Source organism: Chrysochloris asiatica, unplaced genomic scaffold, assembly GCF_000296735.1.
Source record: "Chrysochloris asiatica unplaced genomic scaffold, ChrAsi1.0 scaffold00082, whole genome shotgun sequence".
NCBI classification, from domain to species: Eukaryota; Metazoa; Chordata; class Mammalia; order Afrosoricida; family Chrysochloridae; genus Chrysochloris; species Chrysochloris asiatica.
Window position 1 is genome coordinate 5339123 of NW_006408600.1, and position 3728 is coordinate 5342850.

The window sequence follows — 3728 nt, forward strand, 5'->3', positions numbered from 1 at the left end:
AGACATGCCTCCATTTTCCAATATTCTTTATCTTATTTACCCTTCCAAGACACTCTACTGTTCTATTGAGTTTAATAATCTGCTGTAGTGGTCAGACAAAAATCACAGATATTACTCATGATTATGAGGTCTATTATGGAAGCTAACAAAATATAATTAAGGATAAGAAACAGCTCAGGCTATGGCAACTTTCTGGTCAGGAGCAACTTTTCTCAGCTGTACCGCAGGCACATCTCTCTCTCTCTCATCCTCAACCTCTCAGCTACACAGCCCCTTGACTTCTACCCAACTGCTCCTTTAGCCTGTCAAGAAATTTTCAAAGGACACCTCATTTTTCAAGCCAGTCTCCTACCCAAAGGCACTCAACCTCAGTCACTGCATTGGTCGAGAAATCCACTACTCCTTCTTTCTGAGACACTGCCTCTGCTGCCACCTCTTCGGCAATTATTTCTCCATGCGGAGATCTCATGGTTAGCTTGTGGCTCTTCTTCCTTGATGGTCTTGAAATCCTCTCTTTATGCTTCTGAGGTGGCTTCTTTTAATCCTAGAGCTTGTATATCTCTATATATATCTCTCTATATATAGATATATATATATACACACACACACACACACACACACACACACACACACGGACCTCACCAGATGGAATACATAGAAATCAAATTGACTACATCTGCAGAAAGAGACAATGGAAAAGCTCCATATCATCAGTGAAAACAAGGCCAGGCACAGACTGTGGAATAGACCATCAATTACTCATATGCAAATTCAAACTGAAGCTGAAGAAAATGAAAACAAGTCCATGAGAGCCAAAATATGACCTTGAATATATACCAACTGAATTTAGAGACCTCTGAAGAACAGATTTGATACCTTTAACACTAAAGACCGAAGACCAGAAGAGTTGTGGGAGGACATCAAGAACATCATGAAGGAAGAAAGCAAAAAAGTCATTGAGAAGACAAGAAAGAAGGAAAAGATCAAAATGGATGTTAGAAGAGACACTGAAACTTGCTGTCCAGTGTAGAGACGCTAAAGCAAATAGAAGAAATGAGGAGGTACAAGAGCTGAACAGAAAATTTCAAAGATCAGCTCAAGAAGATAAAGCCAAATATTACAACAAAATATGCAAAGATTTGGAATCAGAAAACCAAAAAGGAAGAACACGGTCAGCATTTCTCAAGCTAGGGGAACTAAATAAAAAACTCAAGCCTCGACTTTCGTTATTGAAAGATTCTTTGGACAAATTATTGAATGATGCAGAAAGCACCGAGAGAAGATGAAAGGAGACGACTCGTAGAAGAAGCCGCTATCCTGTGTGCGCAACCTGAATCATGTGGAGCTTAGCGGTGAGAGACCCGGCAATGAATCCATCACTGCGTTCCGTGTTCCTGGGGAACATTCTGTATGAGGCAACTGAGGATCAGTTAAAGGACATTTTCTCTGAGGTTGGGTCTGTTGTCAGCTCCCGGCTGGTATACGATAGAGAGATGGGAAACCCAAAGGTTATGGCTTCTGTGAGTATTAAGACAAGGAAACAGCGCTAGGTGCCATGCGGAACCTGAATGGGCGGGAGTTCAGTGGGAGTGAGCTTCGGGTGGACCATGATGCCAGGGAAAACAATAAGGAGGATCTCAAGAGCCTGGGGCCTGCAGCGCCCTTCATTGACTCACCCTATGGGGACCCCATTGATCCGGAAGATGCCCCTGAATCAATAACCAGAGCCTCCCTCCAGAGCAGATGTTTGAGTTGATGAAGCAAATGAAGCTCTGTGTCGAAAAAGGTTACCAGGAAGCTCGAAATATGTTACTGCAAAATCCACAGTTGGCGTATGCGCTGTTACAAGCACAAGTAGTGATGAGAATCATGAATCCAGAGATTGCCCTGAAAATTCTACAACGCAAGATACACGTCACGCCGCGTATCCCTGGCAAATCTCAGGCTGTCTCTGGCCCAATCTCTGGCCCCGTCTGCGGTCCCGTGTCTGGCCCTGTCTCTGGCACTGGACCTGGCCCTGGGCTCTGTCCTGGACCTAATGTCCTGCTGAATCAGCAGAATCCTCTGGGCCCCTCAGCCACAGCATTTGGCTAGAAGATCTGTGAAAGACATCCCTCCTCTAATGCAGACTCCTATCCAGGATGGAATTCCAGCTCCAGGGCCAATCCCAGCTCCTATTGCTGGACCTGGTCCTGGTTCCTTAACTCCTGGAGGAGGAATGCAGCCTCAAGTTGGAATGCCAGGAGTTGGCCCAATGCCTTTAGAGCGGGGACAAGTGAAAATGGCAGATCGCAGAGCTCCTATATCTCGTGGACTCATGACTGCTGCTGGCTTACCTCCTCGAGGACTATTAGGAGATGCTCCAAATGACCTACATGGAGGGACTTTGCTTTCAGTCACTGGAGAAGTAGAGCTCAGAGGTTATCTCGGCCCACCACATCAGGGTCCTCCCATGTACCATGCTTCCTCTGGTCATGACAGCCGTGAGCCCTCTTCACATGCGATGAGGTCTGGCCCAATAGCAGACCCCAGAATGCTAATTGGAGAGCCCAGATGACCCATGATGGACCAAACGGATCTACCCATGGATGTCAGAAGTAGTAGAGATTCTCTAGGATGGAGACTCTAGGCATGGAAACTGAGGGCTTAGAAGCAAGAGGAATGGAAAGAAGAGGAATGGTGACCTGTGCAATGGAAACCTGAAGGATGGCGCCTAGAGGCATGGATGCAAGAGGAGTGGAGATAAGGGGCCCTGGCCCCAGTTCTAGGCCCCAGTGGACTACAGGGCCCTGGTTCAATTAATATGGGGGCAGCTGGACCTCAGGGACCCAGACCAGTTCCAAGCATTCCAGGGGTAGGGAATCCTGGAGCTGGCATGCAGGGAGCAGGAATACATGGTGGAGGCATGCAGGGGGCTGGAATGCAAGGAGGCATGCAGAGGGCAGGAATACAAGGAGGAGGCATGCAGGGAGCTGAAGTACAAGGAGGAGAGGCATGCATGGTACTGGAATGCAAGGAGGAGGAATGCAGGGGGCAGGAATATAAGGAGGAGGCATGCAAGGGGCTGGAATGCAAGGAGGAGGCATGCAGGGAGCTGGAATACAAGATGGAGGCATGCAGGGGGCTGGAATGCAAGGAGGAGGCATGCAGGGTGCTGGAATACAAGGTGGAGGCATGCAAGGAGGAGGGATGTCAGGAGCTGGCAAGCAAGGTGGAGGCCAACCTAGCAGTTTCAGTCCTGGGCAGAGCCAAGTAACTCCACAGAATCAAGAAAAAGCAGCTTTGATCATGCAGGTTCTTGATCAGATTGCTATGTTACCTCCTGAGCAAAGGCAGAGTATTCTGATTTTAAAGGAACAAATCCAGAAATCCACTGGAGCTTCTTGAAAGGTTTTAGAAAATATTTAGCATTTGTCTCAGAAAGTTAATTTTGTAGCATGGAAAATAGGTGTAAAAAACTGACTTCTGCATCTCCATCCTTTAAAATGATAAAGATTTCCCTCTTAGGAATTAACCTGATTATTTCTTGTCTTTCTAATTTTCTTTTTTGTTGTTCTTGTGGGTAGCTGAGAGAGAGAGTAGGCCAGGTCATCATAAATATACAAAAGATAACTGAATATGACTATGTTCTACCAAAAAAAATTAAAAAGGATATGTAACAATATGAAAAGTCTGAACAACATGTTAACTACACTTTAAAATATTGGGTGAGACTGTGTAAAAACTAC

General features: G+C 46.0%; 1 pseudogene; it reads left to right on the plus strand.

The window, feature by feature from the left end:
* Positions 1 to 1337: 1337 nt before the first annotated feature.
* Positions 1338 to 3387, plus strand: LOC102822970 (annotated as a pseudogene).
* The last annotated feature ends 341 nt before the right edge of the window (positions 3388 to 3728 follow it).